Here is a 20,483-nt window from a genome sequence, read left to right as displayed (position 1 = left end):
GCAGAACGTGCTTCCATCCAATCTCTAGGTATCCCCCCCCCACAACTGCAGCCAGCTGTAAGCCATTTTCTCCATCCCCTCCTCCTTGCTCTAGGCCCCATAGCCCCCTAAAAGCTATAACTGAGGTCTGTACAGGACCCTAAGCAGCAATATTCCATGCTGGGGGTCAAAGGCCTGCAGCAAGGAGGCAGGGATGGGGAAAACAGCCTGGGTAGCACAGCTGCACCAGCACCATTCTGGATACTTCTCAGTGACATGGCATACAAATCAGATTTTCAGCCCAGTTTGATAAATGTTCATTCAAAAATAAGTTTCAAAACTATAATGAAGTTTACACCCAGTAAGCATATATAGGATTACCACCATTATCTCCTAATTTGTTTAATGAGGGGCTTCCCAGATTTCATTCCTGTGCATTACAGAGAGCAGTGCAGCAACTGGGCCTTTTGTGGCAAAATAAACCGATGGCCCATATATCTGCCTGAGATGGCACCAGTATACAGTATGCACCTTGAGATCAAAGATTCTGTCTTAGGACTTGGCACCAACTCCTACTTACACCTATACCAGAATTTATTAAAGGTACAGATACCATATTGAATGCTTTCCACAAAATTAAAATCGATTCAGTAAAAAAATGTGGTGACCTTTTAGAGTCATCACACTACACAGCCTAGAAAAGAAACAGACTAAATTACCTTGGTATTTCAATGAGTTTAGTACAATAGTATTTGAAATAAGGCTTATACAGTTTCATGGATGGAATAATAAATGTTTGCAAGACTTGGGGAGCTGAACCCATCATTGACATTTCATATTTGCCAATATACGTGCAGTTGGGCCTACTGACTATTGGTCAGACCCTTGACAATGTACCCTTGTCTTGACTTGAGTTGGAGCTTCCACCAGGGACGGAGCCACCATTGGGCCAACGGGTTCAAAGAACCCAGGCCAGTGACCAATCAGGGGCCGCAAGAACGGCCCCGACACGCCCCCCACATCTGACGTCAGACATGGGGGCGGTAGTTTGGGTCCCGAGTGGGGGCCATGCGGCCCCTTTGGGAGCTAAACTAAGGCTGGCGCTGCAAACGCAGCGCCAACCAGGAGCGGCTCTTCCCTGCAAAGGCAGGGAAGAGTCGCTCCTGGCTGCATGCTGCGAATGCAGCGCCAGCCTAACTAGCTCCTGAAGGGGCTGCGTGGCCCCTTCAGGAGCTAAGATTGGCGCTGCCTTCGCAACACAGCCCAGGAGCGACTCTTCCAGGGAAGAGCCACTCCTGGGCTGCACTGCGAAGGCAGCGCCAGCCTTAGTTTTAACTGCCATAGGGGCCGCGCGGCCCCTTCAGCAGTTAAGCTTCAACTCCCGAACGGAGCCTCAAGGCTCCGTTCGGGAGCCAGACCACGCCCCCGCATCTGATGTCAGATGCAGGGGCGTGGCTGTCCTCTGCGTCTGACATCAGACACGGGGGCGGGGCTATTGGGGCACTTGACACAGCCGCACACGGGCTGCCAGCGGGCTGGCTACGCCCCAGGCTTCCACTATTGTATTTCATGGCTGAATAAAGAAGTGCACAAGTTTTGAGGGACTGCAAGTGTAATTTTTTGGTTTTTTTAGTGGGTTCCAAGGGACTACTCACTCATTGTGTAGAGCCCCTGCATGTTCTGTTATCCTTCATCAGCAGAAGCCAGAGAGAGGGATTCTTAAAACAGTGGCCCAGTTCAGATGTAATATGGAACTGTGGATCCAATGGATCCATGCCATGCCCCCTGCTCTCCTATCTGCAAGACTGCAGAGAAGCGGGGGAGCTGGCTGTGCGGGCATCCTTCGTTCCTGAAGGACATCCCACAGAACCCATAGCAGCTGGAGCAAGGGAGGAGCTTCTTCCCTCAACTCCGGCATGGGAGAAGGCTAATAGCAGTGCAGAGTTCTAGCGTACAGCTGCCATAGGCAAACCGGAAGTTGGGACAAGCAAACCTAAAGATAACCCTAGGTAACAAATGGAGTTTGGGGAGGGAAACCGTGGGCCCATACCCCCCTTTAACTGTAGTTCCCTGGATTCAGTCTTTGATTAGTGAAACCAGAGATAGAGAGACCTCTGGTTTCGTATTTCATCTGAACCCAGCCATTATCTCTTGATTGAAACTAAACACAAACATGAAGGTACTACATACTACTACTACTTTCAGGTATAAAATACACGGAGACTACTTCTAACCACACCCACAGAGTAGCCAGAGGGAACCTGGGTAACTGCTTTCTAGTCTTCTTAAAGGTACATAACACATATGCCACAGAGAGGACATGCTGCATGCAAGCTATTGCACCAGAGCTCTTAGAGAATGGAGTGCTCCCTGCTCTGTAAGATCAGAACAAGTTGCTGAGGATCATGAAAACCGAAGGGATCTGGTGTACCAGAATGCTCACAGGGGGCCAAAAGGAGCTGTGCAAGGGTTCCTGGCACTTCTCTTCAGTCACATCAAGTGTGCACGCTTTGTTAGAATGTCAGCCGGTTTGTTTAATAAAATGGTTAAAAGCTGTTTAGAGCCAACTACATGTTTTTAGTCTTTTTGCCTTCATGTTGAGAACTGCCAAGCCCTGAAAAACAGAGAGCAAAGAACAACAAGAAGTGGATATAACTAATCCATAAGAGACTGTAAAAAGGAAAAGACATTAATCTTTGCATTAGTCAGCTTGTGTAAAAAGCAATGAAGAATGGTCTTGGGAGAAAGTGTTCCTTTGTACCTATTTTGTCCCAGACTAATTCCAAGCCACATATTGATGACTGGAACTAGTCTTCCTTCTCTCTGCTTTAGAAAAACAATATGTCATCATAGTTGACCATGCAGCCAATCAATACTCGTTAGTATTAATCACTTTGAGTTTTTTTGTGCTCCCAGTGCTCATTCACTCAGGATTAAGCTGAATTGCTTTTAGGTTCTAGCTAGGTGAGTTCTTTTTCTCTCTTCGTTGGTTTTGTGTGTGTTGACCATCAGATCAAAACAGAGCTTCCCTTACATCATAGTTTCACAACTAATATCACATTTTCACCCTTTCCATGCCGTATTTCACTCCATTTCAAACAATATCAATGCCCTCCTTTGTCACAACTTCCCTATCCCTTTCCCTTGATGCATCATATACTTATGGATAGATAGTACCAGCCTGCAGTCCTTACCCATCCTCAAAGATAATATTTACCCAGTGGATTTATAAGGGAATATGATGCATCAACGTTGTTTTAAAGAATTTGTGTGCAGGGGCACCATTTACAGAAGTAAGTATAGCATTCCACACACACCCAAGTGTTTCAAGACCATGAAGCTATTCACACGACCAGGAGAAATCACGTTAAGGGAGCCTAGCCCACTTTCTTCTGGTTGTCTGCTGCCACGGGAGCAGCATGGCTCCTGGCAGCAAACCACCTAAAGTACCCCTTCCCTTAAACGAGGTTAGCAGAGCTAGCGCTCTCCTACCCCCATTTGGTTGCTTGTGTGGTGCCGCAGCATGGCTCTGCGCCACGGCAACACATGAGGAGACCCCCACCGGGAGGCTGCAAGCAGCCCCCCGGGCTTGGGGGTCTCTCCAGGATGCCCCATGCACTCACGGGGCCCCTGATCACCACAGCCCCTGCCGGCTCCATGACGGAGCCAGCGGCTGATCCAGCCACCCAGCAATGAGCTGCTGCTTGTCTACGGGGAGAGCGGGCTAAGCCCGCTCTCCCTGTAGAACCCTGTCAGGTGCTTCACACATGTAGTGTGAAGCTCCTCCATGTGTGATTATTTCTCAGGAGGATCTACAGCAGGCCTGCTCAACTTTGGCCCTCCAGCTGCTTTTGGGCAACAAGTCCCATAATCCCCAGCCACAGTGGCCTATAGCCAGGGATTATGGGACCTGTAGGCCAACATCTGCAGGAGGAACAAAGTTAAGCAGCCCTGATCTAAAGGTATACCTCTGGTGACATGTATAAGTGGCCCCTTGACATGTATAAGTGGCCCCAGGCTGGTGACATGTATAAGTGGCCCCTTTTCCAATTGAAGCCTTTTTTGCATTTTGATAACTACTCACTTGAGGACAACTACAGCTTTGTCCTGTGTATGGAAAGTCACAACTCTAGGATATTTGGAAGGCAATGCCATCCAACCGGTCTGTGTATGAGAAGAAGCAATTGAAAACCCCAACCTATTAACAGCAGAGCTACAAACACCGATGAGAAAATATTCAGAGATTAAATTTAAAAAATGAAATTATTAAATAATGAAAGACAGCTAGATATAATTCATTTGTTTAGTGGATAATGAAATCATACCAGACATGAACCTGTGTGTGCTCCAGCTTTCCTCAAAAGATAAGAGTTTGTGGTGAATCTTATTGTTTTAGAGTGCAATCGTTTGAACTATAGAAGTTTGGAAATGAACCTAGTGAGTATAAATGAAAATTTAATAGCTTTCCACCTACAGCAGCTGAACAAGCGAAGAACTTCAGCCCACTGTAAGTATAACAGCTAGGTCAGTCAGTATTCATTTGCAGAATCACTTCCATCATACACAGTAATGCTATAAGGGTCCATACTGGAAGCACATTCACAACTTGTGCAGAACCAAAAGCAGTTCCTACAAACTAGATAAAGAAAAGTTTTTTTTTTTTCAAAAGTCACGAATAATCAGAAATATAAGAGCAGTCTGTTAGAAATATTTCTCATCTATTTTGTATCTCTGAATATTTCTCATCTGTTTCTTGGAATGAGAATAAATCTTCCTACACGGCAAGGTGAAGACAACTGAACAAGATGTGGATCATGTAGCCATTGCTTTAACTAAAATGAAGGAAACAACTGGATATCCGGAGTGATTTTCTCTCAATATTTTTAAAGCATTTGAGGATAATTTTATACTGGCATGTATTTGACCCTTTCAATATATTAGTCTGGAAACATGCAAATTAAAAATGTAACAACATAATTTAACTCTGCTGAATATGTAAAGATCTAAATGGTGAGGGTTTTGTTGTTTTGATTTGTTTTAAAGACTGCTGCTTTTTTGAGGGCTACGCTAAAGTTATTTTTAGTATGTCATGTGGTGTTCTTGCTCTTAAACTTTTTTTTAAATTTCATTCATTTATAGCTATAGCATAATTACATGATTTTCTTGCCTCATTCACATTTGAACCACTTATACATAATATAGATCAATGTCTCAGTTCTATTAATGCAATGTATCACTGTAGTTAATCATTTATGACTCAAATTTTGTAATTATAATGTTTTTCCCAAAGTCTATTTTCCCTCCCTTTTAATGTCTGTTCTCAGAACAGTCATTTGCTAAATGCGTTCTTACATCTGGTAAACAAAGCAGAATGCCCTGTCTCCTTGACCAGGATTTTTTATTTTTATTTTGGGGGGGGGGGTTAGAGTGCAGGGACTCATTGCAGGCATCAGCAGTGGTGAGCCCAACCAGGGTCCTGGGGTCTTGCATTTGTCCCAGGATGTTGTATGCTGATGTCAGCATTTATTGTACTTGACCTTGATCTATTTTCTGGCAGTCAGTGAAATGAATAGGATCTACTTGTGGAATATGCAATGCATTGTCTAGTTTAACCTCAAAAGGTCCCTCTATTCCTCAAATATTTCAGTCTAACCTTTTCTCAATCAATCAATCTTTATTACGGTCACAGACCAGCATAAAGTATAAGGGTGATTACATGTTAAATGTGGGAGGAGATAAAAAGTGATTACATATAAAATGGTACATATTAATACTAAAAAAAACTTTAAAAACTTAAAAAAACACCTAGCTAATATGCCCAGGGCATGAGGGCCTAAACGCCTGAGAAATAGTAAAAGCCATAAAAATGCATGAAGGGCATAAAAGGGAGGGGCATAAAATGGATGTTAAAAAGTTAAAATACTTGAGAAGACAGAAATATATAAAATCCTGAGTAATAAAACTGGAAAGCAGTCAGATAGAGGTTATGAGGAGCAATAAAAAGGGAGGTGCGTGAGAACATTTTCTCTAGATCTTCCTGGAAAGGTGATTCCTCAGTCAACCAGGCAGCTTAGTCTGTTCCGGATCTGGAATTAAAATTACATTGTTTCTCGAATGATTATCCCAAATCTGTCTTCTAATCTAAAATAGATCAAAAGCATTTTTCCTGATGTATCCTTACAGGAAAAGATATGTCAATTTATTCCCCTTCTTTTCCCTCTTCTTTTGCACCTTTAAGTATACAGTGCTTGTTCCCCAAACTACAGGAATTTGAATCTAGGACATCTCACAATTGTTCAGAACGTAGCTAAATATCCTATATTGTAAGGACAATGAAATTATCATCAGGATCTCTGTGCTCTGTGTTATTTACACAAACTGATCATAGGAACATAGGAAGCTGCCATATACTGAGTCAGACCATTGGTCTATCTAGCTCACTATTGTCTTCACAGACTGGCAGCAGCTTCTCAAAGGATGCAGGCAGGAATCTCTCTCAGGCAACCCCCATGATATGTTAAAGATCATGGCCCAGTTTTATACAAAAGTGTATGCACTGAAGGATATTTCTGTAAAGGACATTCAATCCTATCTAGATAGGTTCTGCAGTCTGAATGAATATGGTCTCGGCTATTCCCTCACTGAGGGGGGAAAAAGCTCTTTGACCCATCCTGTAATGATAGAAGAGGTCAGAGCAGTTATCTCAGCGGAAAAGAACACATCGGCTCCAGGGCCTGATGGTCTGACATGGCCTTTCTATAAGATTTACGCAGACCAGCTACTACCAGTTTTAGTAAAATTATTTAATTTTGTCCTAGACAATGGGCATTTAAATAGGTCCTTTGGGGATGGCCTCTTAATTTCCCCCCCCCAAGAAAGGTGACACCACTTTACCACAAAACTGGAGACCGATAACCCTCACAAATATCGATTACAGAATCTTTGCCAAAATCCTAAATAATAGATTGGCGAATGTGGCCCCTAAATTGGTCCACAGCTTGCAGACAAGTGCTATCTCGGGAAGAAAGATGACAGAGTCATTGTGTCTGCTGAGAGAACTTTTTTACTCTATACAAAATGAAAGTTGGAAAGGTCACCGCCTCTTATTGGATCAAGTTAAGGCCTTTGACAAAGTGAACCACAATTATCTGTGGACATTGTTGAAAGCTAAAGGTATACCACTCCTATTCGTTACTTGGATACAGCTGCTCTATACAAATGCAAAGGTGACACCACAGATTAATGGATGGCGGGGCGACCCGATCATTTTGCATTCGGGTGTCCGCCAAGGATGCCCACTGAGCCCATTACTTTATGTTTTTGCCCTGGATCCAATCCTGATCAGGTTTCAGAGAGAACCCCATCTGCAAGGACTCTCGGTCTCTATCCCTCCGCCCTGTGAGATCTTCCCGGGAGGGAGGAGGAGGGAGAGTGATGGGATAGCCGAACCACCTGTCCACTCAGATCTGCATACTGAGTTTAGGGTAAAATTTGTAGCTCATGCCGATGATGTTACATTACTGTTATCAAATGAAAATGAAATCTCTGTAATACTAGACCTCTTCTGGGAATATGGCAAGATCTCGGGCTAAGAATTAAATGCTGACAAAAGTGTATTAGTTAAAATGGACCCCGGACGCCAGCAACTCTCGTGCCTACCCATCTCTGAATGTAAAAGCGAAGGGGCCCCAGAGTCCAAACGGAAGTGCGTAGATACAGTAAACATTTTGGGGATTGAATATGGGATTAAGGGAAAAGTCTGGGGGGAAAATTGGACAGATTGGGAAGAAAAAGTGATGCTTAAAATCACCATGTGGAAAAAATGGAGCCTTGCCATGTACCAGAAAGCGGTTTACATCCGGACTTACCTGATACCCCCGGTGCATAACCTGGCGGTAGTCTATCCCCCCCCCTGCTTGATCTCCTTCAGAGAGTTGAAAGCCAGATCTTCCGTCTAGTATGGCACACAGCGTCCTTCCCTTTGGCCCGTGTGGTAGCATTTAAGGAGGTTGAGCAGGGAGGCCTAGCCCTACCTGCCCTGCAACCCTATTTTGTAACTGAATTCATGTCCTACAATTTTGGAAACTGGATTTTCATGAATGTCCATAATATGTCCAACCTCTTGCAAAAAACCTGGGTCTTGCTTTTCGCTCTGCGTTGGCGCAAGTCAGCATGGGGCATAGCATGGTGGGGGAAAGGGTCTTTCAATGGTAATATCACACAAGTATTAAAAAGAGAACACCCGGACTACTTGAGAGATTTGTTATTCACACTTTAAAAATGGAAGGTTGAACCGGATCTATTTAAAGGATCCTCCTCAGTTAAGCAGCTAAGGAAAACAATTTATGGAGAGATTCTAGGTTTCTTAAAACCTGATTTAGAACATAAACGCTACAAACACCGCACTTCACAGTACTTGTTGCAACCCGATCACCCTATCGCTCTCTTTAAGGAGAAAAAAGTCCCTTTGCATTTATGGGACACAAGGTGGCGCTTATACCATCAAGTACTACCACTTAATGCGGCTAAGCCATGGCTCCCAGAGGACCAGCAAGAGTGCCCTAAAATCACTTGCAAACAGAAAGCTAGTGAGCTAGGCAAAACATTCAGGGAAACCCACTCACATTTCTTAAAAGAGTGTGTGGTAGCCAAAAGAGTGTGGCAGGGAGTAAGCAAGCTGTTAGAGTGGCCTGATTTGGAAAAACAGACTTGGGAAGAACTAACCTCGGGTTTGAGCGATAGAACCTCTTTTCGAGGTCCCAGAAAGAAACCTTCAAGGAAACGGGACGGAACGGGTACCCTCATACTAGGGAATTGGAACGTTCCCCTTCTTGTAATTAGGTTAGTAAACCTGTATGTCATTTATGCAATGCTCCTGCATAGGAATAGGGAGGGAAGACGCAACCAAGAGGTTCACACAGATGAGACAGTAAATCTCTTCTGGAAAAGTTTTTATGGTTATGTGCAAAAAGACAAGAGTATCTCTTCTAAACAGCAATGGGACAAATTGTGGAAATGGACGTTGGACGTAACCCCCCCGATTACCTGATGTGCCTTGAAATCCCCCACCCCCAAGTTACAGTACTACCTGCAGATACTTCATAACCTTGTAGGTTTCCAAATCCTTGTGTGTAAATCTTTGTAGATATATCATGTACAAACAACCACTTTGTATATAATTGTGCTTTGGCAACGTACTGTATGCTTTGGTAGTTTGTTGGTTCAATAAAAAAAAATCTTGTCCTATAAAAAAATAAATAAATAAAATAAAAATCTTGTCCTATCTTGGAGAAGCCTGGGAGGGAACTTGGAACCTTCTGCTCTTCATCCCCTGAGGGGAATGTCTTACAGTGCTCATACTTCTAGTCTCCCATTCATATGCATGCTTTCTCATATCTATACTTTCTCATCACTGTTAACAATATGGCAGAATAATTAACTGCAGATGTATAGGTAGTCGTTACACAGAGACATATGGCCTAATTAGCCAAACATGTACATTACTGAGCATTACTGGCAGCCAATACTAGATAAGTGATTATTGTTTCCACCTTATTAGAAAGCCATTTCTTATCTTGTTACAATGGAATGCAGGGGTGTATCCAATCACTTAACATCTGAAAAGAACAGTTTGCAGAGTTTTTAATGAAAAGCTAAGTTGGCTAAGTAAGCTGAGTTCCATTCAACTAGTTCAGGTAAGTTCCGTAAATAACATAACTTAACTTACCTGACCTAGCTGAATTGAACAGTGTTTTATTTCGTTCATGTGGGGTTACAAAATTTCTCCTTGTTTTGACGAACAGAGCACTTACCTTCTCTCCCAATGTGTGCCTGTGTGTTCACAAATAGATATAGTAAGGGTTTCGTTCTGGCAAGATCTTACAGTTGGCAATTTCGCAGTTGGTGAGTTATAGGAAACGGGGTTAGGGGAACTGTGACCACAAGAAGACCTAAAAAATAAAGGGAAAAATAAAAAAATATTGCACAAAATCACCAAAAAAAACCCCTGTAATATTGCCAAGAGTCACCAAGAGGAATGAGCAAATCGAACCTCTGAACCCCGCCAAAATAGCTGAAACCCTCCCCAAATCACAAAAATAACCTCATCAACTGCAGATAGTCAAGTCATGGTTGGCAAGACCTGTCACAATTTCTCATTTGCATAGACTCAAATGGTAAAACTACAGTTGGTGAGGGATGGCTGTAAATCATATTTTGTAATCTAGTACCTTAATTGCAGTTCAGGAGCAACAAAATGGAGGGCTGCTTCAACAAATACTTTGGAGGAGGCCCTCTTGTTGCCAAAAATCAGGAACTGACATAACTAGAAATAAGATTTTGGGTGAGATGGGTCCCTATCCCCACCCCCACCACTGAGCTGACACAATTTGCTTAAATCTGGAGGTAAAGTAAGACCTTTTCCCACGGTTTATTGCACACAGCAAGCCTCTTCTAATACTTCAACTATTTATTGCTAACACACATTAGAAACACATAGTGAATACAAACTTAGTGAATAAAGAAGAAGCACAATCTGAAGATTGTCACTGGTTTCTAGTTCACCTGGGTCTAGGATTGCTGCACTCAAGATGAGATCACACAAAGAACCCCTCCACCCCCACCCAACGACTCACATAGGCTTTTGCTACAAAGCAAACTTTTTTTCTCATGGCTTTTCCATCCTGAGGCCTCTAGGTTTGTACCTTACAGAGACTGTCCACAAAAAGATGAGCTGCTGGTCATTGAATGTTTCTGCCCTCTTCCCTCATACATTATAGCTTGCTTGAATAATCCAGAACTACCTGTTCAGTAAGTTTCTTTGCCACAAGGAAACATGTTTTAATTTTGGATGTTACATTTGAAAACTTGTAGGTGGTCAGGATGTTATGAACTCTCTTCTAAGACAGAGGATTAAGCCAATAATCTTGGTGAATGTCTGTCTTGTGGGCAGAAGGGTAATTTGAATTAGCCACACTGGTGGAGATCAAATTTTCAGTATTTTATTCCATATCAATAGGTAATAGAAGCATGCAAGGTTTGTGTGTGTGTGTGTGTGTGTGTGTGTGTGTGTGTGTGTGTGTGTGTTCATTTAAAGCTCTTGGAGAAGATGTTATAGTAGTCAAAGAGAAAGATTGGGCAAGTCTGCAGATGAAAGGAGTTCTAACATAGCAAGGCGTTGGATCTTTAAATAAATGGTACAGGTGAAAGTACAATGCAATATTAAAAGGTAATTTCCTAAGCGATCTTTCACCTTAACAAATGCCATGGAAAATCAGCTGTCATTACTATGCATCCTTCATTGGATAGGGCCAAGAGAGTTCAAGGCTTATCTCATTTTCACTGCTTCTACAGAGGGAAATTCCCTCCGGCATTTAATAACTGCATAAGATATGTATCTTACTTCGCTTCTGATCATTTGCTTCCATTACACTCTTTTAAACCCAAGGAATAGAATTCTAACTGGAGAAGAAAGGAAAGCATCCTGTGTAAATATTTCATTCTGCCCTTTAGAGGGATCTGAAACCTTGATCTTCATTTCCTCATGTTTTAGCTTCGGATTTCAAATGAAACTACTGCCTGCCATTAAATAGCTGAGCATGCTTGGCCAGTGCATTTTCTCAAAGCAGTGTTGTGGAGCATTTGCATTCATTGTCCTGTTCATCTCATCCTTCAAGGTCCACAGGGTCTGGTGGCCAACAAAGGCAGTTGAGCAGCAAAGCAGCACAGCAGACATCCGGCAACAGGGTGTTGACCGAGCAGCAGGCAGAGGAAGACTGAGCCCTGAAATGCTCCTGAACTGCAGGTTGCTTACCTGTAACTGTAGTTCTTCTGGTGGTCATCTGTCCAGTTACACAGATGGGCTTCACGCATGCGGGAAGAATAATCTGGAACACTTATCAAGCTGATTTTTCTGATTGCCTCAGCTGGGTAGCTGGGCACCTCCCCATGTACCCTGGTCACATGACCCCACTCCCCCTCTCCTCAGTTCTGGAGTACACCAAGAAGTAAGGCTTTGCAGAGGGGCAGGCTGGGAGGGTGTGTGACTGGACAGATGACCACCAGAAGAACTACAGTTACAGGTAAGCAACCTGCAGTTCTTCTAAGTGGTCTCTGTCCATCACACAGATGGGCGCATAGCAAGCTCCAGAAGCAAAGAGGTGGGGCAGAGCCCTGGACCAGGTAGCAAACCTCATGAATTGAAAGGCAGGAATAGCTGTTAAAGGATGAGCCACAGTTTAAACAGGAACAAGCGTTTATTACTCATTAACCTTAACAGACCTCTTAAACCTTTTTTTTTTTTTTAACATCTGAAATAACCGTATAAGTGGGTTCAAAAATGTTAACAGTGGAGTGGAGTCAGTCAAACACTGATTGCAGGACAGCCCTGCCAAAGCACGCATCTTGACGAGCTGTTACATCTAAAGCATAGTGCTTGACGAAAGTAGATGGGGAGGCCCACGTTGCAGCCTGGCAGATTGCAGAGAGTGGGACGCCCCTATCAAAAGCCGTGGAGGCAGCGGTAGATAGGGCCTTAAGGGGGACCGGAAGGGACCGACCGGCAATTTCATAGGCCAATTTGATAGTTTTAACAATCCATGAAGAGATTGATTGGGCGGAAGCCCTACTGCCCCTTGAAGGAAGCCTGTAGGTCACAAACAATTAGGGGTGTGCATTTTGGAATTTTCTTGTTTCGATTTGTATCCGAATCGAAACATCCCCGTTTTGTTTTGTACCCAAATTTTCTGAATCTGAATCAGCCCTGTTTTGTTTTGTAGCCAAATTTTCCGAATCCGAATCGATTTGGATTTTTAAAAAGGGTCCCAAGGAAAAAAGAGTGGGTGGTGGTGGTAGTGTCCAATGGGTGGAAGCTACCACCCAAATTTCAAAGGAATTAGGCAAAGGGCTGATTTTTTTGGTGAATTTTTTTTTAGGTTTACACATCTTTAAGAATTTTCCCATAGGGAATAATGGGGATTCCAGCAAATGTATCGCTTCAAATCAAGGGGAAAGGGATGATCCAGAGCAGAGTGTGGTGGGTGGTAGTGCCCAATGGGGGCAAGGAAACTTCCAGAATTATTTCAAAGGAATTGGGCAAAGGGCTGATCTTTTGTGATTTGTTGAAGTTTACGTGTCTTTAATATTTCTCCTATGGGGAATAATGGAGGTTTCAGCAGCTCCATAATTACACTTGCGGGGGATGAGGGGTTGTGTAGTGCACATAGGGTGCCAACCACCCCCATACCCACAAGCCTGTGGGGTACTGGGTTTTGTTGTTTCTGAGGTGTTCATTGTAGATTCTCTGGTAGCATGTGAGATTTTCAGTTAAAAACAAGAATCCACTCTCATATGCTACCAGAGATTCTACACTCAGAACACCACAGAAACAGCAGAACCCAGCACCCCATGGGTTAGCAACCCTTCCCCTGGCCAATGTGGGGTCAGTAAAGAGTGGGAAGAAGCAAAAGAGCCAATGGGGAACAAGGAGGGAATTGTCAGCAGGTCAGCCCATGATTTAGGTCACCGATCAGAAGGCTGGAAGGGTGGGAAATTCAAAGAGATGTCAAACACAAAATGGAGACTGACTCAGAGATCACCACAAAATGGAGGTCCGAAACAACAAAACGTTTTGTAGCCGAAACAGGGACGTTTTGTTTTGTATACAAAACTTTTGGATCTGGAAAATGGGTGTTTTGTTTTATCTACAAAACACCCGAAACAGGCTGTTTTGGGTACAAAATGTTTTGTATCCGAAACATTTCGCACATCCCTACAAACAATGCCTTAGTGGTTCTGATGGTGGTGGTGCAATGAATATAAAAGGCCAGGGCCCGCCTAACATCGAGTGCATGTAAGGTGCGTTCTAGAGGAGAAGAGGGTTCAGGGGGAAACACCGGTAAGGAGATAGGTTGCGATCTGTGGAAGGTGGAGACCACCTTCGGGAGGAAAGCTACGTTGACTCGTAAAACAACCTTATCCTTATGAAAGTGGAGGAAAGGGGAGTCGCACCGTAGCACCCTAAGTTCACCCACTCTTCTGGCAGAAGTTATGGCTACCAGAAATACTGTTTTGAGAGTTAGCAATCTCATATCACAGGTTGCCATAGGCTCAAAGGGCCTATACATGAGGGCAGTGAGGACACATTGCAGATCCCAAGTGGGGATAGCCACGGGTGGGTCAGGGTAAAGATGAGATAAACCTTTAAGAAATCGTCTAACCTTTTTCAGGGTGAAGAGTGACAATTCTGGGGCAGTGTCATGCCTAAAGGCTGCAATTGCCGCTAGGTGGACCCTGACAGAGGACTGGAAGAGACCCGAGCATTTTAGGTCAAGGAGGTAAGATAATATCAATGTCAAGGGTGCTAGATCGGGGTGAGATTCGCCCCTCCCTGTGGCAAATATGGAAAAACATTTCCATTTAGCCGAGTATGATTTCAAGGTAGAGGGTTTCTGACAAGCAGCAAAAACCTCCCTCAATTCTGGTGACCAGAGAGCTGAATTCTCCAAGCCGTCAGGTGTAGAGTGTGAACATCGGGATGCAGGAACTGGCCATCCTGCATGGAGAGTAGAGATGGTGATAAAGGGAGATGTAGGAAGCATCCCTTGGAGAGGCTTAAGATGCGCGGAAACCAGGGTGCTATCAGGATGCAGTTCCCGGAATCCACCTCTAGTTTTTGGAGCACCCTCAAAAGCAACGGAACCGGTGGGAATACATAAAGGAGCTCTCCTTTCCAGTGCATCGCAAAGGTGTCCCCCAGTGAGCCCTCTCCCATTGCCACCCTGGAGCAATACCGGGGGCATTGACGGTTGGACTCGCTCGCAAAAAGGTCTATGGTCGGGCACCCCCAGAGATGGAATAAGCGATGGAGAACGTGAGCGTCCAGACTCCACTCATGAGGGGTGTGTGGTGTGTAGCTCAGCGTGTCTGCCAAGGAATTGGTCGGGCCCTGAATGTGCACCGCGGAGAGGTCCATCTTGTGAGACAGGGCCCAGTGCCAGAGGCGTAGGGTCAGGGAGAGAAGTGACCAGGATCCGGTCCCTCCCTGCCTGCTGATATAAGCATTGACTGTGGTATTGTGGGTCATGATTTGGACATGTTCCCCCTTCACCTCTGGGAGGAAGGCTTGGAGAGCTTTGAGAACTGCTAGGAGCTCTAGGTAATTTATGTGGTGCGGCGACTCTTCCCTGGACCAGTGACCATTCACTTGGAGGTCATTCAGGTGATCTCCCCAGCCCTCCTCTGAAGTGTGTGTAGTCACTTGGAGGTGAGGGAAGGGTCATTGAAAGGGATACGGATGTCATAGGTCCCTCAGTGACATCCACCACTGAAGGGTATTGCGAACGCTTATTGGGATACTCAACCGTTTTGAATTGTAGTCCTGGTGGGGATGAAACATGTCCAGGAACCAGCTTTGTAAGGGACGCATGTGGAGTCTGGCAGTTGGCAAGACAGAGGTCGTGGAAGCCATGTGGCCCAGCATGCGCTGTATTGTTCTTGCGGGGTGAGTAGGGACCCCATAAAGGGCCTTGGCTAGATGGTGTATAGCGAGGATCCGATCTTCTGGAAGCTTTACAACTGCAGAGACAGAGTCGAGCACGACGCCCAAAAATCTTATGTATTGACTGGGCGTAAGATGCGACTTCTTGTGGTTGATTCTGAGTCACAGTTCGCCTAGTAGTCTGGTGGTAACCCGCAGATGAGAACTGAGCTTTTCTGGGGAACCCGCTGCCAGAAGCCAGTCGTCTAAATATGGGAATATCTGGATTCCCTTTTCCTGTAGATGGCCCACAATGACGACCATACATTTCGTAAAGACTCTTGGAGCCGATGACAGCCCGAAGGGCATTGCACGAAACTGGAACGTGTTGTTTCCTAGCTGAAAACGCAGATATTTTCTGTGTTGAGGATGAATAGTAATATGGTAATGAGCGTCCTCCAAATCTAGGGTGGCGAACCACATCCCTCCCGATAGGAGTGCTAGAATATCTGGGACTGTGATCATCCTGAAACGTTCGCAGCGAACATATGCGTTCAGAGGACAAAGATCTAAGATGGGCCAAAGTCCGCCATCCTTTTTGGGGACTGTAAAATAGCGGGAGAACAGACCATCTTCTATGTGGGAAGGGGCATGCTCAATGGCGCCCTTGTGGAGCAATGAGTGAATCTCTTCCTGAAGGGCAGGTGTTACAGGGGTAGATCGCTTGCCAGAATCTGGAGGGCACTGAGCAAACTCAATTGCATAACCTATCCGGATGATGGTGAGAGCCCATGGGTCTGTCGTTATGGATTCCCATCAAGCCAGATAGGGTCGCAGCCTCGAACCCATCCATGGATAGTCAGATTCGCTTAAGGAAGGATTCCTGCTTGCGTTTCTGCTGAGTGACCTTTGTGTTCTGGTAGTGTCGCTTCCTGTACTGCTGTTGGGGCTGAGGATAGCGAGACGGGCGAAAGGAGTGGTCATAGCCCTGATGGACTGGTGTGCGGTGATGGTAAGACCGCTGGTATCGAAAGGAGCAGTTATACCCTCAAGAAGAAGAGCCTGTGGCAAAGCTCATAGACTTGGCAGTCTTGTGCATCTTCTGAACGCATTCCATGGTGTCATCTGTTTGGGTGCCAAATAGCGTGGAACCATCAAAAGGGAGGTCCTCGATCCTAGTTCTGGCCTCTGTATTCAGACCAGAGGAACGAAGCCAAGCATGACGGTGAGTGGAGGTGGCGAGTGACCTGCCCATTGCATCTGTGGCATGTTTAGAAGTGTGTAACAATTGTTTACTGAGTTCATAACCATCGACCTGGAACTAGGGGTGTGCACGGAACCGCGGAGCTGCGGTCCGGCACTGGGTGGGGGGTTCCAAAAGAGTGTGTGGGGGGGCTTTACTCACCCCTTCAAGAATTCTGAACGTATATATTCGAGTAAGCGGGCGGCATACCTCCCTGCCGCCCGCTTCACTCCCCCTCCTCCGGCGGCGCGCGTTTCTCCTTAAATTTCCGGCTTCAATTGCAATCGGGCGGCAGGGTAGCTCCCAGTCCCTGCCACCCGGCTCTTCCATACCCCCGTGTCTCGGCTGGCGGCCGCCCCCGCTTAGTCACAGGACCCCTGCCACCCCCTTCCCTTCCAATACACAGGCGGCCGGCAGGAGAGCTCTCCTGCCGACCCCGTCCCCTTCCCCGGCTCGGCTGCAAATGGCTTCTAGGAAGCCTTTTGCGCGCCTGCGCAAAAGGCTTCCTAGAAGCCATTTGCAGCCGAGCCGGGGAAGGGGACGGGGTCGGCAGGAGAGCTCTCCTGCCGGCCGCCTGTGTATTGGAAGGGAAGGGGGTGGCAGGGGTCCTGTGACTAAGCGGGGGCGGCCGCCAGCCGAGACACGGGGGTATGGAAGAGCCGGGCGGCAGGGACTGGGAGCTACCCTGCCGCCCGATTGCAATTGAAGCCGGAAATTTAAGGAGAAACGCGGGCCGCCGGAGGAGGGGGAGTGAAGCGGGCGGCAGGGAGGTATGCCGCCCGCTTACTCGAATATATACGTTCAGAATTCTTGAAGGGGTGAGTAAAGCCCCCCCTATTCTTTTTAGAACCCCCCACCCAAACCAAAACCACCCCGTGTCCGGACCGGTCTGGAGGCCTTTAGAATGGCCTCCGAACCGGTCCGTGCACATGCCTACCTGGAACGCTGTGAGAGTAAGTCGAAGAGATGGTTCCATGCCCTCAAAGTGTTCTGATAATCTCTCCCAGAGAAGGTGATTATACCTGGCCATGCAGGCCTGGTAGTTAGCAATCTTGACTCCCAGTGTAAAAGCGCTTACCCATAGCATCCAGTTTACGGCTCTCCTTGTCCATGGGAGTTGACAGCATTTTATTTTTCGATTTAGTTTGAGCAGTTTCAACAACTAGAGAGTTTAGATATAGGTGCTTATGTAAAAAAGGGGAATCTTCCTGGTGAACTCTATACAAATTCTCAACCTTCCTGGAAACTGGAGGGACAGAGGATGGTTTCTCCCAGAAACCCTTTGTGATGTCTGTAAGAGCCTGGTTCATTGGAAGCGCCACCGAATGTGCAGACCTATCGTCCAGAATGTCAAATAGAGGATTAGAGGAGGATTTAGTAGCTTCCTTAGGTTGGATGCCCAAGGCGTGGGCCATGGTGGCCATATAGGAAGAGAAAACCTTCAGGTGAGACCTAGGAGGTGAGGAGCCCCCATCCTTGTCATGCTTCCGACATTTAGGTACAGGAGTAGCTGGGGGCATAGATGAAGTAGAAGACTCAGAATCAGAAGAAGAGTCGGATGATTGCAAGATCTTCTCAGGAGGGATTGGTCCAAGAGGTGCCAGAAGCGGCAGGTTGGTAGGAGCAGGCTGGGCTGGTTTCATAATCTGACCAGAATTTCCCTTTGCCTGGCGCCCTGGGGAGGGAATAACAGTACAGCCTCTCTTTTGAGGCTCCCCGGCAGGGGCGGCAGGAATACCGGGAGTAGAGTGAGCAGGTCTATGGCGTGTGCGGTCCCTCGTGTTGCTGGAGGGGTGGTAATTGCGGCTAAATTGGTGATCGTGCAAGGGGGATCGCTGTCTACTGTGGGAGGAGACCTCTCTTCCACAGTAGCGAGGCAAACGTGACCTAGAGCGATAGTATCGCCTACTGCGGGCGCGATCATAGCTTGGGTGGCAGTGGGAATAAGAATAAGGCTCCTGGCTGCAAGGTTGTCGGTAATAAAGCTCCGCTGAGCTGTCTCCTGACAGCTCAGACTCATAAGGAGAGTAGTAGGTGGCAGACCCATAGGGGAAATCTGAGCGCCCTCTGCTGCCTGCATGGTAGACACGATGATACCTGGAGTCATCTGAGAAGTAAGGGGCGGGATTCGATTCAAAGGAGGACACGTCTGATTGCGTGGTTGCTTTGGTGCCGTGCGGAGGGAGTTGAGGTTGTTCACAAGGTCTCACCAGGAGTGAGGGGCTGGGTGCAGCTTGTGTAGAAGGACCCGAGTGTTGCTGCCCCAATCGTTGTCGGCCCTGGACGCCGTGACACTTCTTTGATCTCTTGGCAGCCCCAGCACCGGGAAGCTTCGTGTGCTGGTAGCTGTTGACAGCCTTTTGGGCATGCACAGATCGCGTTTCTCCGTGACCATGGCTGCTTACAGCCACAGCAACTTTCTGCTTCAGTGCTGAGGAAACGTTAGACTTGTCCTTCTTTCTCTTATGTTTTTTAGGCCCAGCTGTCATTACGGGCGGCTCCAGGGAAGCGGTTTGCCCAGTGAAAGTCAATGCTCGTGCCGGCACAGAGGCAGTGACTGTTTGCTTCTGAGAGGTAATCTGGGGCCTGGAGGCGGCGGGCGGTAGAGAGGAGGCAGAGGGAGTCCCTGCGGGCGTCCCAGACCCTCCTGGAGGCTGCAGTAACACCACCGACAATCCGTTCGCCTCCTTAGAAGGCAGCTTTGGAGTGGTATCTGATCGCTCCATAACGTTACCTGACAGGGCGCTTTCCCAAAGAAATACGCGCAACCTGGAAGCTCTGTTGCGTTTTGTTCTCTTTGAGAGTTTTTGGCAATGCTGACAAGAATCAGGGAGATGGGCCTCACCCAAACAGAAAAGGCACTTACAATGTCCATCAGCTGAAGGGAAAGGTGCAGGACAGTCAGGGCAGCGTTTAAAAGTAGATTTAGTGGCCATAAAACAAATGAGAGAGATAAGGAACCTCTGGTGAGGTGAGGAGTTCACAGTCCTCTTTCCTCCTCCCTCTCTTTTTCCTTCTTCTTCTTCTTCTTTTTTAAACATACACAAATTAAATTATAACGCAAAATACAAAAGAGATGAAATAATCCACAGGGGAGATGAAGGAGAATAAAATTAAAATGAAAAATAGCCTAAAGAGCAACTGATAGGTGTCCAGAGATGTCACTTCTCTGGCAGACGAAAAAGAACTGAGGAGAGGGGGAGTGGGGTCATGTGACCAGGGTACATGGGGAGGTGCCCAGCTACCCAGCTGAGGCAATCAGAAAAATCAGCTTGACAGGTGTTCCGGATTATTCTTCCCGCATGCGTGAAGCCCATCTGTGTGATGGACGGAGACCACTTAGAAGAACCAAATTTGCCCAAGCTAGGCTCTGACTTTCTTCTAGAAACAGCCTTCTAAGGGGGCAGCCTTCTGGCTTGAAGCTTGGCATTCTGCCCCCTATCCAGTTGATCCTGCCTTGTCCAATGTCAGTATTAAAGCACCGACATTGGGGGAGGCAATGGCGGTGAACGGTTTCTAAGAGGCCCCATCCCTGAAACTCTCACCAACTCTACTCTGGTGTCAGGACATGAGGCTAAGGCTGACTCTGGCCCTGCCTCCTCAGGATTAACCTCTGGCCTATCCTTGGCATTCAGGCCTGAATCCAGTGCTTGTCTCGCCTCTTCAGGGTCTGACTCTGATTCACGGGTAATGGCAGGGCTCATGGCACTTATAACTTCATTTGTATTCTTCCCCCACCCCCACCCCATCATTCTGGGTTTGAATACTTCTCAGTGAGGGTCAAAA

General features: G+C 46.3%; 1 long non-coding RNA gene across 1 annotated transcript; it reads right to left on the bottom strand.

Annotated features, from left to right (window-relative positions):
• Positions 1–1,464: 1,464 nt before the first annotated feature.
• On the bottom strand, positions 1,465–19,815 carry LOC128347111 (uncharacterized). Its single transcript, XR_008317395.1, has 3 exons — positions 19,564–19,815; positions 9,792–9,929; positions 1,465–2,593 (listed from the first exon to the last, which is right to left on the bottom strand). It is a non-coding gene; the product is annotated as an uncharacterized LOC128347111 (long non-coding RNA).
• Positions 19,816–20,483: the final 668 nt, after the last annotated feature.

The sequence above is a fragment of the Hemicordylus capensis genome, chromosome 2 (assembly GCF_027244095.1).
Source record: "Hemicordylus capensis ecotype Gifberg chromosome 2, rHemCap1.1.pri, whole genome shotgun sequence".
NCBI lineage: Eukaryota > Metazoa > Chordata > Lepidosauria > Squamata > Cordylidae > Hemicordylus > Hemicordylus capensis.
Note: the sequence above shows the minus strand (reverse complement) of the source record. Positions and strands in the feature narration are given on the sequence as shown.